Raw genomic sequence first — 18,055 nt, forward strand, 5'->3', positions numbered from 1 at the left:
CTTGGCTAATTAAAAAAAAAATTGTACAGATGGGATCTCACTATGTTGTCTAGGCTGATCTCAAACTCTTGGTCTCAAGCAATCCTCCTGCCTCAGCCTCCCAAAGTTCTTGGATTCTAGGCATGAGCCATTATGCCCTTCCTCTCTGTCTTTTAAATGGTGCGATTAGGCCATTGATGTTCAAAGTGATTATTGATGTAGTTAGATTAATATCTATGATGTTAGTGTTTTTTTCATTTGTTGCCCTTGTTCTTTGTTCCTATGTTTGTTTTCCACTCTTATTCTGACTCTTGTGGTTTAATTGAGAATTTTATGATTTCATTTTTTTCTCCTTAGCAAACTAGTTGTACTTTTAAAAACCTCTTTTAGTGGTTGTCCTAGAGTTTGCAATACCCATTTAGAAATAATGCAAGTCTACTTACAAACAGTATTATACTGCTGCACAGATGGTATGATAACTTATAACAAAATAACCCCAATTCTTCTCTCATATCCCTTGTATCATTGTTGTCATTCATTTCAGTTATATATAAGCATATATAAGAAAATATATATGAAAAAATATGCATAGGTAAGCATACATAATCTAATACAGTGTGGCTATTATTATTTTGAGTAAACCATTATTTGTTAGATCAATTAAAAATAAAGAAAATAAAAGTTTTAACTTTACCTTTACTAATTCCTCCTTTAATGTTCTTCCTTTCTTTATGTAGATTTGAGTTTCTGACTATATCATTTTCTTTCCCTCTAAAGACTTCTTTGACAACAAATTTCCTCAATGTTTGTCTGAGAAAGCGTTTGTTTCTCCTTATTTTTGGAGGATAATTTTGCATAGTACAGAATGCTAGGTTGGTGCATTTTTTTTCTCTCAACAATTTATATATTTAATTCCACTTTCTTCTTACTTACATGATTTCTGAGGAGAAGTCAGATGTAATTCTTATCTTTGCTTTTCTATAGGAAAGGTGTTTTTTCTCTGGCTTCTTGTAGAATTTTCTCCTTATATTGATTTTCTGTACTTTGAAAGTGGTATACCTAGGTGTAGTTTTTCTGGCATTTATCATGCTTAGTGTTCTCTAAGATGCCTGGATTTGTGGTTTGGTGTCTGATATTAATTTTTGGAAATTCTTAGTCCTTATCATATCAAATATTTCTTCTGTTCCTTTCTCTGTTTCTTTTCCTTCTGATAGTCCCATTACACATATGTTATACCATTTGTAATTGTTTCAGAGTTCTTAGAGATTCTGGGTTTTTTTTTTAGTCTTTTTTTCTCTGTGCTTATCAGTTTGGGAGGTTTTTACTGAGATATCCTTATGCTCAGAGATTCTTTTCTCAGCCAGGTTCATTCTACTAATAAGCCCATCAATGGAATTTTTCTTTTCTTTATTATTATTATTATTATTTGAGATATGGACTTGCTTTGTCACCCAGGCTAGAGTGCAGTGGGGCAAACATGGCTCACTGCAACCTCGACTTCCCAGCTTCAAGTGATCCTCCTGCCTTAGCCTCTCAACTAGCTCAGACTACAGGCATGCCACCATGCCCTGCTAATTTTTGTATTTTTTGTAGAGATGAGGTTTTGCCACGTTGTCCAAACTAGTCTTGAACTCCTGGACTCGTGTGATCTGCCTGCTTTGGCCTCCCAAAGTGCTGGGATTACAGGCATGAGCCACCATGCCCAGCCTACATTTTTCATTTCTATTGCAATGTTTTTGATCTGTAGCATTTCTTTTTGGTTCTTTCTTAGAATTTCCATTTCTCTGCTTACCTTGCCCATCTGTTCTTGCATGTTGTCCTCTTTATGCATTAAAGCCTGAGTACATCAATCATACTGGTTTTAAGTTTCTGGTTTGATAATTTCAACATCTCTGCCATATCTGAGTCTGATTCTGATACTTGTTCTGTCTCTTCAGACTGTGGGGTTTTTTGCTTTTTTGTATGTCTTGTATTTTTTGTTTTTTTTGTTTTTTGTTTTGGATAACAGGATACAATAGGTGTCCTGGGTAAAAGGAACTGCTGTCAATAGGCCTTTAGTAATGTGGTGGTAAGATGTGCTGGGAGGGGAAGTGTTCTCCTCAGGCTTTCAGCGAGCCCGTTACTCTGGATTGTGAACTTCACAGGCCTCTAGGTCCCTTCCCCCACCTCACCTTAGGTGGGACAGGATGGCTGGAATGGACTTGAGTTGGATATTTCCCTTGTCTTATGTCAGTTATGCTCTGATGAAACCCTAGCAGGTCAGGCTCTGGTTACATAGTTTCTCCTGAGGATAGACCTTGTTAAGAACATAACGCTCTAGTATTTTTCAAAATGGCTCCTCTTCCCCTCCTGGAAGCAGGAGGGGATTTTTCCCCTAATATTCACTATGAGACCTGATAGTGCTCCTGGAGGTAAAACTCACAAAAGTGTGGGGACCTCCTTATGATTCAGTTCCCCTGGAGTTTTTCTCTCTCAGACTTGTTCATACTTGTCTCAGAACTGGCTCCACTGGTTCCCACGGAGGTTTTGCTCTGGAAGTTGTGATTCTCTGTATTTGCCTGTTGGTCTTCCCAATTCTGGGGGAAGAAATTTGCCCTGTGCCATCACTTCTCTTATAGAACTAAGAAGGGTTGTTGATTTTTCACTGTTTGTTTTTTTGTTTGTTTGTTTTTTGTTTTTGAGAACAAGAGTCTCACTCTGTCACCCAGGTTGGAGTGCAATGGTGCGATCTCGGCTCACTACAACCTCCACCTCCCAGGCTCAAGTGATTCTCATGCCTCAGCCTCCCAAGTAGTTGGGACCACAGGTGTGCACCACCATGCCTGGCTAATTTGATTTTTCAGTTTGTTCAGCTTTTTACTTGTTAGGAAAGAGTGGCAACTTCCAAATTTCTTACATGCTGAACCAGAAACTGTTTTGTTAGTTTTTTAGGATTCACCTTAAGTCTTTTCCTCCAGGGAGCCTTCCCCAACTTTCAGGTGTGCATTAGGGACCCCTATGATGTGGTCCTGTAGATGCTTTTTGTTTCCCATAGCTTTTACACTTACGTATTGTGATTGTCAATTCACCTGTCAGATTTCCCCCTCAGACTGTTGACTCTGTGTGGAAAGGACGGTCTGCCTTATTCATTCCTGTATTCTCAGCACCATCCATCAGTGCCTGGCATATAATAGGTATTGAATAAATATGTGTTTGGTGAATAAATGAATGAATGAAACAGGTTATTCTCTATAATTGCAAATAAATTAGAAGCAGCTGTTAAATATAATCCATTCACTCAATCAGTCACTATTTACTAAGGGCCTATCACATGCCAGGCACTAGGTTAAAAAACTGATGATGGAAAAGCCACAGAAATATGGATACATGTTTATAACACAATTTAATGAAAAAGAAAACCACAATACATGTATGTACACCATGATTTAAACTCTTTAAAATATGTAGGAGGCAGCCTGGTATTGCACAGTGGTTTTAAGAGTTTCTATTTTTAGTTAAAGTCTCTTTCTTCAAATGAAATCTTAGAAGGCCAATATATAAAACATAAAAAGCAGAGATTTTCTGCTTGATGTAGGGGTGGAGGCCAGAGCCTGCCTACTCTTCTCTTCCTAGTCTGTTCTCTGTGCTATTGTCTGTCCTTTGTGCTACTGCCACCTTCCCAAGCCAGAAGGAAGCCACTGTGGCACCTCACAGGGGATTATTTGAAAGTCCCCAAAATAGACTTCTGGTTAAACATTGCAGTTTAAAAACCTGTGTTTTTCTTTGATCTCTTTCAAAATGCTACTAAAATGACAGCAAAGAAGCCAAAAAGGCCCAAGTCCACAAGACAGAAAGAATAGGTGAAAAGTCCATGTCATCTCATTTTTGGAGATGGACATGGACAGGGGCTGGAACTGCAGTATCAGCAGATGGGGAGCTTCAGAAGGAAGTTAGTTCATGGTAAAGCACAGCAGAAAGTCCCCAGAATTGGAGGCACCAGATTCTTCTGAAAGAAAAGGTAAGAGGTAGAGCCGAAAATGGGAGGTTTATGGAAAGTCTTTAGAGAAAGTACTCAGACCTCTGGATTCCTTCCTCATCTCTTAGCAGCCTCTCTCCTGTCCTGGCAGAAACCAGGTTTACTCTCTTGGGAAACCGAACCACAAGAGGATCTGGGGACACAGACCAGCCAAGGATGGTAGAGATGCCTCACTGAAATAGGAGAAATAAGTGATTGGCTTAGGGTTGGGAATGCGACCTCAACTGGATCAGTTGAGGCCATCCTTGGCATTTTTAAATTCTGAAGCTGGAAGTGTGGGGAGGATAGTGTGTGTATCCTGCAGTTGTTGAGGTCCTTGTTCTAGTCCTTGAGATTCCTGGCTGCGACTGTTTCCTGTAACTCTTTAATTCTATGAAATGCCCAATATTCTTCTATTTTTCTCTGCTTGGGCTGCATTAACAAAGTATCACAGATTGGGTGGCTGAAAATGGGAATTTAATTTCTTGTGACTTTGGAGACCAGAAATCTGAGATCCAGGTGTCATGGGGGTTGGTTGCACTCTGGGAACTCTCTTCTTGCTTGCACATAGCCCTCCTCTCTGCAGCTTCACATGGCCTTCCCTCTGCTTGTGTTTGTCCTAATCTCACTTTCTTATAGGGACACCAGTTAGATTAGATTGGGATCCATCAGAATGGCCTCAATTTATCTTAATTAGCTCTTTAAAGGTCCTATGTCAAATACGGTTATATTTGGAGGTACTGGGAGTTAGGACTTCAACACATGAATTTTGGGGGGACAAAATTCATTCTATAATGCCTTCTACTATTGCCAGCAAATATTGAGATAATTTAAGCAATTTCATATTTAGTTTCTGTTGCTTGCACTCACAGAGAGCTCTGACTTATACTATTCACTTGCCTCTTAGATATTGCCTTTTGTCCATTATAGTCATCATTAACTGTTATTTAAATCTGCCTTACCATTAACCTTTTCCTATGTTTCTGTTCCTTAAGATGACCCATAGTTTGCATGACCCATGGAGTCAGATGACCAAAGTAGTAAAGTTCTGTTTGCTGGCTGCCTGATCTTTGGTGAAGTTCTCTGTGCCTCAATTTCCTTATCTGCAAACTGGGGATGGTGATAACAGATATTCACAGAGTTGTGAAGATTAAATGTCTTAATAAATGTAAAGCACTTAGACCAGACTGGCTTATGGTGAGTGTTATGTAGGTTCATGCTATCATTTATTCATTCAGTAGTCTCTATGGGGAAGAGCCACGTGCCATGGACGTGGTAGATACTTAGTAAATATTTATTCATTTTCTCTTGTTAATGTATGTGTTATAACAGGTGATTCTCAAAGTTACCTGCAAATTCTTATTACTCTGTATATTGTTATCTGACAATATGATGATATCTGCTGAAGCACGTATCTTAAATACTTTAAACAATTTGATACAACAAACAAAAACAGAGTCATTTTCTTCTGTATTGGAAGCTGTACTGTGTTGGATGAGAGACTGGGGTGGAAGTAGGGATTGCAGGCTTCTGGTCCTGGCTATACCCTCACACTGTAGACTCTGGACAAGTCTATACTCTCTGCCTCATTTATTTACACATCAAGGCTGGACTATGTAAGTTTTAGGTTCTTTAATGTTTTATATCACTTATCTTTGAAAGGTCATCTTAGGTGAGCTGTGCAGAGTCTTTAAAAGCTACATTTCCCCCTCCTTTCTTACTTTAAATATAATGGTAATTAAAATGTGTTGGAATTATAATATATATTAGATGCATCCCTGGGTATCAGTTACAAGAATGAGAAAGAAATTATTAACAGTTGGCAAAGATTAGTATCAGTTGTAGTATCTTGTGATAAATTGAGAATTTTATTTACTAATGAGTAACCTCTCCTCCCCCATACAAAAAACTAGTGTGCTTATAAAAGAATTAAAAAATGGAATTTTATTTGATTGGATTTTAACTTCTTAGCCATTCTTAATATTTTTGGAATAGCATTTTGGGTCCTGACCTTCTAAGTCAATTTGTTAGTCTGCAACTGTAGTGTCTCTGGCACGGCTGGGAAGTGGTAGGGGATGTGGGGTGGGTGGGTGCAAGAAAAGTAAAACATACGATGTTCACTCTTGACAAAACGATTTTGTGCTGTGAACACCCACACTTGCACACAATACTCAGACATATTAACACATGCGCATGCACTCTCCAATACGTGCAAAGTAACATCACATTCCTTCTTTCACTCAACAAAAATGTGCTGATTGCTCACTCTGTTCCTGGGGATCTGTGTGAACCAAGACAAAGTTGACACTGTAGTTAGATATATCTCTCTGAATAAAAGAATAAGTTTAAGGAAGCGTGAGGGTTAATTCTCTGTTTATAAGCCTCAAGGGTGAATTCACACCGAGCAGCAGGGAGCAGTGTTCTCAGGCAGGGCAGCTCTCCAGAGGATCTGCAAGGAAGCAGAGTATGCCTTGTGTGACTGGTGTTATGCAGCAGATCTTTTTTTTAACACCCCACTACTCCTTACAGCATTATTTTTGGTAATAATAATGAAATGAATAAAAAGAAAAATGGACTGAAAAGAAACATGGTGAGATTTTTATTTTATTGAACTTTGCATATGTAATCATTCCAATAAAAATGAAAAATAAAATAATAAAATACATTTTATAGTATCAAAAAAGGGGAAAGTAGTAGACTAATATTTTTAATTACATTAATGTTTTTCAAACAAAAGAGAAAATACATACACCTACATACTAGACTGCCATAAAAATGAATAACATTATTGTGCAATAGTAATTACATAAGAAAAAGAACAATAAAAAAGACATCAACTTCAATTTTTAAAGATATTATTCAAAGTGTGAAATACTGCACATGTGAAATAAACTTGCAGTTACCAAAAGAAGTGGTTTACACTGCTTTATTATTTTAAATTTTAATTGTATATAAAAACTCCAAGTGAGTTTTCATGAGAGTGCTAAATCGGATGAGAGAGAATTGAGGTAGCCCAAGTCCCATCACAATCGCTGTACTGCCAATGTTTATTCCAAATCTAGTGTTTAAATGCAGAAGCAGATAGTCCCACATTGGTTGGAGCATGAAGTGTACCCAAAGCAAGCACAAATGTGAATGATTCTGAACCATCAGGAACTTAACTCTCAAACAAGAGCGTGTAGATAAGTCCATTTATGTCGTCTTCTCTGAGTTAACTCCCACGTAGGAGTTATTACTAAAGGAGAAAATGTGTTTCTTAAGAGATAAGCAGTAACATTGCTGATTTTATTTATTATGAAATTGAATGATAACCACAGAAATTTTTTAGACTGCAGATCAACCAAAGGTTTAGTGGGGAGGAGGACAGAATTTGACTATTGTGTAGAATCGCCAATGTGTGAATATAGTAAAAGCAAATCAGCTTTTAGTCCATTTAATTATTGTTTTAAAATTCTCTATAGAAAATGTGTCTCCTTATTGCCTGAGATTACTCCTATTACCACTGTTGGTCTACCAATGCCATCGGCAATTGGAAACAATGATACAGGGACTGGACTGTAAATTAAAGCCATATGTATTTAGTAGTAGTGGAACCAGCTCTACATGGGAACCTCATGAAGCCCCAGTTGACACTCCGGATCTTGCAGCAGGGTGAAGAGTCTGTTCAAAGTTGCTTTGCATAGGTTCTGAAATGGCTGCATAAGCTGATTAATAGATAACCAGACATTTTATAAAATAAGAGTTAGGGTGCACATGTTTATGTGTGGGAGTGTGCATGTGTATACATGGGGTAAAGTCAAGAAAGGTGGTGAAAAGCACTAAGAATAAGCATAAGATGAATTTGTGCCCTCTCCTGGAAACAATGGGAAATTTTGGGTTTAAAAGTAACATGGATTTAAATAGCCTCTCCAAGTTTAAAATACCTCAAAGCATTTAATTCTTACTGTTAGTTTCCCTGTGAGTTTGCTGAGATGTCTATTGCCAGTTCAACAAGGAGGCAATTGTGATAGGGATACTCAATGGTACTTTCCCCCAGGATGAATTTATGGATCGATAGATGAGTTTTGGACGTATTTATAAGAAAAGAACCAAACTTAGTGACAAGCAACCATTTAAAGCTATTATTTAAAAGTGTTCACTTACAGAGACTGTACGTACAGATATGCACTGAAGAAAAATCTCCTGCATGTGCACCAGGAGACATGTTATGAAAATGTTCTGACAGTTTGAGGTTATTGATCCTCAGCTATGGTTTTCTGCTCAATGCTACTAATGACCCTCCAAAAAGATCACCTTCTTTTGAGTGCAGAGAGGTGGTTTTGGTCATTATTGTGGAGAAGCTCTTGGAACTCTCTCACTGCAGAAACCATGTTGTTGCAGTGTTCCTCCTGCTTAGCCAGCTGGGCCTACTGCCCGCTGCTCCAGGTGTCCCAGGTGTTCCATGGCACAGCTCAGGATCACACTGCCTCACGCCTCACACCACCGGCCTCCTCCCTCCTACCCTGGGCCCTCCTTGTCACCAGGTGCAAGACACAACAGGACCACTGGGGGCGCACTGCCTTGATAGGGCCTGGAGACCCCAGGCTGCAGGCAGAAAGGAAGTGTCCCTGGCTTGTGCCTGCTTGCTGACTTGTGTTCTGAGACTCATATAAGGGGCGAGGTAACAATGCTAGAAGCTGATGCCCAGTGAAACAAAACAAATTTTTTTTTTTTTGCTTTTTTTTTTTTTGCAACAGAATCTCACTCTGTCACCCAGTCTGGAGTGCGGAGGCAGGATCTCCGCTCACTGCAACCTCTGTCTCCCAGGTTCAGATTCTTGTGCCTCGGCATCCCAAGCAGCTGGGGTTACAGGCGCCACCATCATGCCCAGCTAATTTTTGTGTTTTTAGTAGAGATGGGGTTTTGCCATGTTGGCCAGGCTGGTCTCGAACTCCTGGCGTCAAGTGATCCGCCCACCTTGGCCTCCCAAAGTGCTGGGATTACAGGCGTCAGCCACCGTGCTGAGCCCCAGTGAAGCAAATTTGAAGTACTAAGAGGCAGATGATAGGCAATAACCCATAGACAAATTCTTCCTCTTCTTCTCTTCCAAAGGATTCTTCTGAGAAATGTTTCCATGTGGGCCTCTCTGGAAACTTCCAGGTGACAGAACAACCAATAGTGCTTTCTAGTGAAGCAAGGCCAGCCCAATAATCTTCTCTTTGCTTTCCTGCCTTCCTGTATTATTGGCCTGCCCCCGTTCACTCCTGCTCCCTTGGGTTTGCACCCCTCTAGTGAAGCTTTAGAATGTAAATTTTGCCTCAGCCTATAATTTCTAGGAAAACTAGACTCAGACAAAGAGTGTTTACTGCAGTAAAATTGTCACAATGCTCATTGTTTTATGATCACAAAATAAGTAATTAAACTATCAGTACCAAGAAAAAGAAGAAAAAATAGACAAAAAAGTATTTTCAAAACCAGAAACTAGAATTAAAGCAAACACAGGCTCAGTGCAAAGAATAGATTTCACTTCTATTCTTTCTCTGCTGCTTATTTTCAAGCTGTCTTGTACACATTATATTTTAAATGTACAATATTATGAAAAAATTGAGCTCCTTAAGAAATGCTTAAATATATGGATGCCAATGATTAGTCTACAAAAGAAAAAGTAATATTCAGAAGAGTAGTAGTTGCTTCAGATGTAACTTTAATATATTTCATTATATAAAATTGGCTTGAGTTTCAGAAGGTCGGCTAAGAGTTCTGGAGTCAGGTTGACCTGGGATGAAAAGCCCAGCTGTAGCCATCACGTAGAAGTTACCAAGTCTCTTTAAGCTTCAGTTTTTCTCCTCTTTTAGATAAAGATGGGATAGTACATAAGTCATAGGGTTATTATAGGTTTTAAGCGAGATAATTTAGTATGTGGCCCACAGTGCTCAATAAACATTATTATTATGACCCATAATAGTTCCAGTGAGGAAAACTAATTCTTTGTGAGCAATAATTGGTGTTGAGCAAAGCTATATTAATGCTAGTTATCTTGGGAAAGATGAATTCTAGTTGGAACTTTTGCAATAGAAAGCAGGATGTGATTTTTTCACCATTTTAAGAATGTGGGGTGTGTGTGTGTGTGTTTGTGTGTGAGAGAGAGAACTCATTCAATCCATTTTATGGAGCACCTACCTTGGGCCCAACAATTTTTCTAGGCACAAGGTTAGATGGAAGTCAAGGTAGAGTAGGTCCCTGTCCTCAAGGATTTTCTGTTCATGAAAAACAGCTTATTATTGTTCTTCGTTTGTTTTCTTTTGCAAAAGGAGCAGTTCAGCACTTGACAGGGAGACAAGAGGTCGACACCCCAGGACAGAGTGAAAATCTAAGGTTTGTATTTTTGATACACAAAGTGCTCTTTTGAAGAAAACCAAAAAATGTCAAGTTTCTGGCAAGATATGGAAAGAGGACAGAAGGAGACCAGAGCCCAAGCACCAGAGGGCAAAGATGTGGAAAGTGGTCCTAGTTAGGAGCTGTTGCCCGGGAAATGTTGAGGGCACAAACTGTAAGCAGGATCGCAGTGGAGACAGCTAGTGTCAAAAGCCCTGCTGAGTCAGTCCTTTACACGGGCTGTCCAGCCTTCAGCATGGGGGTCTCAGCATGGCAGGCTGCACCTGCTAAAATTTCTGTCTTCGCAGTGGTGAGAATTGGCTCCTTCTGCACTTGTAAGTGCAAATTTGGTTCTGCCACTGTCTGATTGCCTGGTGCTCACGCCTCACTTCCCTGTCAAGCCGGGTCTTCATAAAACCAGAGAGGACTTCACTTCTCCCTAGCAATTACCAATTCTGTGAAACTGATTACTCCAAACTGTATGTATAGACTTATCAACGAAGAAAGACTTTGCCAGATCATCTTTTAAAATTAAACCTCAATTTTGATGTACTCGCTGTGCTCCAAACGCACCTGTCTTTTTCCTTGTTCCTCAACGATGTCATGTTTCTGTTACAGGGTCTTAGCATATGCTATTCCTTCTGCCTGGAGTGCGCAGCCCCAGACCATCACATGACTGGCCACATTGCTCAGATTTTAGCCTAGATGTCACCTCTTTATAGAAGCCTTCTCTGACCACCCTATTTAATGTTGATCACTCCACCTGCAGCTGAGATGCCAACTAATAAATTCCCTCCTACTCCTCCATTCTTTCTTTAATTTTTATGCCCCATGTGAAAAGTATCAAGTCAATCACATACTTCAGTTCATGGTATGCTATTATTACATTTCTTTCATGGATATTTTCCCCATTAATCCCTGGTTTCCATTTCCATTACCTCTCCTTTCATATATTCATTCACTATAAGGCATTACATGTATATCCTTGTCTAAAAATGTAATATTGTCAAATGTAAGTTATTATTTGGCATATTATATGTTTCACAAATAGTATTGTGCAATTGACCTTGTTGTAGGTATTATGTTTTGTATTCACCAGTGTGTTCTAAAGACCCATCTGTATCTGTTATATATGTATGCACACTTGGTTCATTGCTTCTAACTGATCCTTGGTATCCTGCAGTGTGCATTCATCCCTGCTCTCGATACAGTCAGCTCCCAAATTCCGTAAACAACTCCTCTGTAAGTAACCTCCTTCTGACAGGGGGTAGAATTGCTCAGAGGCCAGATGCTGCCATTGTTATCTGTTCCTCACCCTGGCCAGGCTGTGGCACTGCCCTGATATTATCCTATCACCTCCGCGTAGCAGATATTTTGTCTCAAGGTGGTGCCAGGCCAGGCGATTATCTGCCAAGAACAGCGGTTGGAGAGAGGAAACAGCCTGCAACTCTGCCTGCACCATGTCCTAACAGTGACTTTCTCTGCTCAGCCTATGGGTTACCCACAGCAGGTCACAGCCACCCTTTCTCTCTGCCCAGGGGTTTCTTATGGTTTTTACCTAGATTTACATCGACTTGCAGATCGGTACACCCCTCTCTTGCTTCTGGGGCAACATCAGGGTTGGAATGTGTGGAGGTCCTTATAGTCTTCATAATGCTAATCACTACCTGGAATTATCATCTTTCTTTATTGGTTTACTTGCTTATTGTCTGTCTCCCTCACTGTAAGACTGTAAATGCCACATGAGCAAGGACCTTATCTGAACACCTTTCTGGGTTTGGGGATATCTCACCACATGCATACCACTGAGGGGCAGAGATGCCTTCCAATGTAGAAACAGCCAGGACCATATAGTCACAGCCCCAGGCAGCTTCACAGCTAAAGCGCAGGCATCTCTTCTCTATGTGACCATCAGACCAACCTGTGAATCCCAAGCTGGAGAAATGAAGTCACCAAGACAGTGGAGAATTCACTGGTGGGCGCAGCTGTAGTGGCAGCAGTAGCGCTTATGGCAACAGTTTCAGGAGTAGCAGTTGGTATCCTGCCTCCAAAGACAGAATGTAAGACCACCAGCAGCACTGCCTTTACCGGACTGGTACTAGGACCTAATTTTGGAAGTGGTTCTTCCTATCTAGCCTTTGGGCTACCTAATAGCCTTTCAACAAATTTGTCATTTCCTAAATCAGTCAGAATCAACTTTTAGTGTGTAAACTGAGAACCCCCAGAAGAACTACTAGCCACAATGTCCCCTTTTATTGTCTAAGTCCATTTGAGCTGAACTTTCTGTCACTTGAAGACAGAAGCTCCCTAACTCAGGGTCTTCAACTCCCAGGCCACACAGCAGGAGGTGAACAGTGGGCTGGCAAGCAGGGGAGGCTTCATCTGTATTTATAGTCACTTCCCATCACTTGCATCACCGCCTGAGCTCTGCTTCCTTCAGATCAGCAGTGGCATTACATTCTCATAGGAGTGGGAACCCTATTGTGAACTGTGCATGTGAAGGATCTAGGTTGTGTGCTCCTCATGAGAATCAATGCCTGATGATCTGTCACTGTCTCCCATCACCCACAGATGGGACCGTCTCGTTGCAGGAGAACAAGCTCAGGGCTCCCACTGATTCTACATTATGGTGAGTTGTATAATTATTTCATTGTATATTACAATGTAATAATAATAGGAATAAAGTGCATAATAAATATGATGTGCTTGAATCATCCCAAAACCATCCCCCACCCTTATCCTGTCCATGGAAAAATTGTCTTCCATGAAACCAGTCCCTGGTGCCAAAAAGGTTGGGACAACTGCCCTAACTGATGTAAGAGTATGGGCAGTAAGCGTTTTCAGTGCACTGAATGATTAAAGATTGTTGCGGCAAGGTGGGTGCACAGTTGAACTGAGCTCAGTGCATCCACTGGCAAGGAGATGGTAGCAGGAAATAGGCATGTGGTGGCTTCAGTAACAGAGAGGACTGCAGGGCAGACCTGAGCTTAGTAGCCTGGCTTCTCCGAGAGCTGAGGGTGAGCATCATGCCGGCTCCATCTCCCTCTTTGTTGTGGAAAAGGCAGGTAGGAAGAATGACAGATTGCCTTACCCTTTCTAACTGTTGTGTGCTCTCCATACCCCACCCAATCCTACTTCAATATTGTCACCTAAGGCTTCACAAACCCACACTTGTACGAGTCCAGCTGTCTGTGGTCTAGACTGTCAAGGAACATATCTGATTCTGAGATGCTCAGGAAAGTATGCTCCCAATTAGCCCTTATCCAGACTAGTTTACTTGCTGAGTATCCCCAGGGCACAGGGACAATCATTTGGGGTTGCGGCTTTGTTCGTAAGGTCATCAAGACAGGAGGATATGAGGCAGAATCACCACACAAGGTAAGAGTACATTTAGAAATTCTCTTGAATAAATAATACTGGCTTTATCACTATGCTTATTTCTGTGTTTCTACTTGCTCTCATATTTTGGCTTGGTTATTTGTTACTATCTTGTTTGATGCCTCTAGTTTTGTTTTTATTTTTGATATTGTTGTTTTCTTTTTTTTTGAGACAGAGTCTCACTCTGTCACCCAGGCTGGAGTGCAATGTCACAATCTCAGCTCACTGCAGCCTCCGCCTCCAGGGTTCAAATGATTCTCCTGACTCAGCCTCCCGAGTAGCTGGGATTACAGGTGCCCACAACCATGCCAGACTAATTTTTGTATTTTTAGTAGAGACAGGGTTTCATCATATTGGCCAGGCTGGTCTCGAACTCCTGACCTCAGGTGATCCGCCTGCTTCAGCCTCCCAAAGTGTTGGGATTACAGGCATGAGCCACTGCGCCCAGCCGTTGTTGTTTTTTCTGATTTAGCTGCATCTTTTGTTATTTTCAGTGGGAGAATGGTCCAAAATATCTTGGTTGCCATATTGTCAGAAATCAGAAATGGTAATCTTCTATTGTTTTTTAAATTTCATCATTCTTATTTAATTCTTCATTTAATTGGTTCTTTAAATCTCTTTGACATTTTAAGATAATTTCTCATTTCCTGCCTATATTTTCAAGGTTGTTCGATATTTCTCTAAAATTGTTAAACATAGTATTTTGCATTTTGTATATGATATGTCCAATATTGAAAACACCCATCCTGCCACTACAAGAAAAGTTTTGCCCAAGAATGAACCAACATAGAGAAAAACAGAGCTAAGACAAACCAAGGCTAACTGCTGATTTAATTTCCTAGATCCAGCTATTCTTGAAGCCTTCTCAGTTACACAAACCAATAATACTTAAATACTTTTTCTACTTAAACTATTTTCTGTTTCCATTACTTACAACCAAAATAGTTCTGATTAATACATAGAATAATGTGAATTTATATTTTTATTCTGATTTTTATTCTGACTTTATAAAAAAGAACTTTTACAGTTATACATTATGCTTGGATAAATACATGTATAAATATTTGTTTGGGATGGAGGATGTATACTGAAATGTTAACATCAGGTTTCTGTGGAGGATGAGTTGGAAGGGATGAAGGAGACATTAATCTCTTTTTCTGGCAGGGTGCAGTGGCTCACACCTGTAATCCCAGCATTTTGAAGGTGGAGGCGGGCGGATCACCTGAGGTCGGGAGTTCAAGACCAGCCTGACCAGAATGGAGAAACCCCGTCTCTACTAAAACATACAAAAATTAGCTGGATGCAGTGGCAGGCGCTCATAATCCCAGCTACTCGGGAGGCTGAGACATGAGAATCACTTGAACCTGGGAGGCAGAGGTCGCAGTGAGCTGAGATCGCACCCTTGCACTCCAGCCTGGGCAACAAGAGCGAAACTCCATCTCAAAAAAAAATATATATATCTTTGTCACCTATGCAATGTTTGACCTGCAAGTGCTTGTATCTTTTGTAATTGTTTAAATCCTACAAAATTTTAAATGACTATTGCATATACTTTGTGTTTTTCCAAATATAAGATTTTATAAAGAAGAGAATGGTGTAAGTGACCCGGGGACAGTGGGGGGAGCTTAAATTTGAAACTAGAAAAAATTTTGAACAAAGTAATCATAATTGTTAGCTGATGAAAAACTAGAAAAGATTTTCTGAGTAAATTCTTGATTTCAGATATTAGTTATAATTTATATTGCTCTTAATATCTTACCTTTGAACATAAATGATTAATGCCCTTTAAAATGTCCTTTTTTCTAGCTAACCTGATGTACATATGACATTAATCCAATAGACTTAGGAATAAGATACAGGGGGCTTTCCTGAATGATTCAAGTATATCCCCATTCATATTAAGAAAACAAAGTATTGGCCGGGTGCGGTGGCTCATGCCTGTAATCCCAGCACTTTGGTAGGCCGAGGCCAGCGGATCACCTGAGGTCAAGATCACCAAGACCAGCCTGTCCAATATGGTGAAACCCCATCTCTACTAAAAATACAAAACTAGCCCAGCATGGTGCTGGGCGTCTGTAATTCCAGCTACTTGAGAGGCCTAGGCAGGAGAATCGCTTGAACCCCAGAGGCAGAGGTTGCAGTGAGCCGAGACTGTGCCGTTGCACTCCAGCCTGGGCAAAGAGAGCAAAACTCCATCTCCCCAAAAGAAAGAAAGAAAGAAAGAAAGCAAAGTATTAAGTTATTTCATGGACCTGGAAATTTGTCTTTATCAAATTCTAATTCTGAGTTAAAAAACAAATTATAAGTTCTTATCACAATCTGTTTTGCAATATGTTTTAAATAATTACTTATTACAACGTTGGACACTTTTTTCCCGGAGATATCTTTCGTTTCTTGATTATGAATGTAACCAAGTGTCTGAACTGCTTAAATGATCAAAAATCTTTATCTCATAATTTTATGAAAACATAATTTAGATACATAGGTGTACAATATTTACATTTGCATTATTTCGTAAGATGGGCTTTTCCCCTGCTGGAGGCTGGGGAATGAGATTAGTGGGAACACTGGTGACGAGTGCAGGGGAAAACACACATTGCCAACTCTTGCCTTGGAGTGGCATTTCACAGTCTTAACCTCACAGTATACTCCAAACCCATAAAAGGTCATTTGCCTTCTCTCACAAGCCTTTAATTCACTTGAGAGATGGGCTTAGACAAAGATAAAGCCCCTGTGAATTGGTAGCCTGGCTTTGGGGAAAGACTTACACAGTAACTAAGGGTGTTGGATAAACAGATGCTAACCATTTACTTACAGATCTCATAACTATGATTATTGTATGATCATTTATTCATAGCACATAATAGCTGCCTTGAAGTTCCTTTTAACAGAAAAAGGATCAGTTTCAATATAATTACAACTTGGAAATTATTTCCTTGAATCTGGGTATATCAGATTGTTAGATTTTGTTTTTGTAAATCCATGTTTATAGGTAGAAATGATCATGTCTTTGTGTAATTTATAGAAAAAAGGTATTCTAGCAGAATAGCATTTTTAATGTACTGTGTATTAAATATTATCCATTAAATCCTTCAAAATGAAAATTTTGACACTTGATAGTGAGTGAAAGAAGTAAACAACACACCCTGAAAAGGCACAGTAATATGTAAATAATTTTTATCTTATAACATCCATTCCATAAGAGAGCATAATTGATTTTATTGATTTACAGTACAGTCAACGTTCTTGTAATGTAAAATTTAGCAGGTAGCTTAGACATTAAATTTTAAACTCAGAATCATCATCAATCTTTTATTTAGATCTGATAAGCTTCTGGAGTTGCTCCAACAGTGGAATCTTAATATGGTTCTCCCACACAGAATAATTCACCTTCGGAATATTATGTCCTCTTTTCCAAATATGTAAACAAATGTATTACTTATTTTAATGGAAATAACATACAACTACATTTTTTTCCACTTTGCATTGCAGTAAGGATTACGTTGCTTTGACTAACAGCTTATACTTTTTTCTCGGCTTTATTAACTCCAGCCAAGTCCTTAATTTTCATGAATAGAACTGAAAATGCTGTTCTTTTAATCTTCTGAGTTGAATTCTGGGTCATGCAAAGATTAAGTGAAGTGACTCCAAACCTAAAATCCTATAATTACGGAATGTCTGTTTAGATTGGTGCTTGGTCTTCTTTTTCCCTCTTCTAGATTGGGAAGAGAGCTTTCTGAACTGCAAATTAGGAAGACCTTGACTTGTTTGTCTGTGGTAGAGCAAACAGAGTTGAAGAGGCCATCTATTTAGCTACCATTTGTTTTGTTTAATCTGAGATTAGGCCTAGGTTTACAAAAGAAATCTACTAAATTTAGAGTAAACAGAATTCCTTAAGGCAGCATTGCTTGATGGTATTTTCTTCTTATAGCCTCTTCTGAGTGGTTTGTGATTAAGGGATAAAAAAGTGACTATTTTAAGCTCTGAAAACTGTGAGAACACAGTTTTGGAGGAAATAGAAGGTAAATTGATCAAATAATTTACTAGGGAACTTCAAAATGGTGGCATATGTTCTTTAAATGATTTTTTTTTTTTAACTTGTAATAATTCCTCTGAAGATCTACTGGCTGTTTTTAACCACTGACCATCACCTAAGGGAAGACCATGTGACCATGTGACTCGTTACTATAACGGCCTGCATTAAAAAAAAAAAAAAAAACTCAGGGAAGGAAGACTTACAACTATAACCTCATTTCTAATTGGACTGTGGTGAAAAAGAAACTAGTCATCGCTGAAACTAGGGGCCAGGAGAGCTGCTTGCCTGTCCTGAGCAATCTGTAGTTGGCAAAA

The 18,055-nt window shown here is 39.5% G+C and overlaps 1 long non-coding RNA gene across 1 annotated transcript; it reads left to right on the forward strand.

The window, feature by feature from the left end:
- Positions 1–3,753: 3,753 nt before the first annotated feature.
- LOC106997091 (uncharacterized) lies at positions 3,754–16,809 on the forward strand. The gene is made up of 4 exons (XR_001443204.3): positions 3,754–3,976; positions 10,264–10,327; positions 12,899–12,956; positions 14,870–16,809. It is a non-coding gene; the product is annotated as an uncharacterized LOC106997091 (long non-coding RNA).
- Positions 16,810–18,055: the final 1,246 nt, after the last annotated feature.

Source organism: Macaca mulatta, chromosome 2, assembly GCF_049350105.2.
Source record: "Macaca mulatta isolate MMU2019108-1 chromosome 2, T2T-MMU8v2.0, whole genome shotgun sequence".
NCBI classification, from domain to species: domain Eukaryota; kingdom Metazoa; phylum Chordata; class Mammalia; order Primates; family Cercopithecidae; genus Macaca; species Macaca mulatta.